Source organism: Galeopterus variegatus, unplaced genomic scaffold (genome assembly GCF_000696425.1).
Source record: "Galeopterus variegatus unplaced genomic scaffold, G_variegatus-3.0.2 Scaffold5952, whole genome shotgun sequence".
Lineage (NCBI taxonomy): Eukaryota > Metazoa > Chordata > Mammalia > Dermoptera > Cynocephalidae > Galeopterus > Galeopterus variegatus.
Genome location: NW_007732063.1, coordinates 6,340 through 6,683, shown reverse-complemented (window position 1 = coordinate 6,683; position 344 = coordinate 6,340).

Genomic DNA, 344 nt, shown 5'->3' with positions numbered 1-344 from the left:
TTTCTTTCACAGAAATATCCATATTTATCAGTATTTTCCTATTTACTTTTTGTTTCTTTGTGAAGAAAGTCTTCTCAACCTTTGAGTTCATAAAATACATTTTCCTTTAGCTTTTTACAAATATATTAAATATATGTTTTTCATATGTAGATCTTTAATATGCCCAGAATTTATTTCTGAGTATGGTGTGAGGTGGAGATCTAGTTTTTATTTTATTTTCCTTATTGGCAGTCAATTGGTTCAACACTGTTGAATAGCTTGTCTTCCCCACTGTTTTTAATGCCACCTTTCCTATATACTTGACATCTGCATATGGGGGGTCTCCTTCTGGACTTTCTATGTCG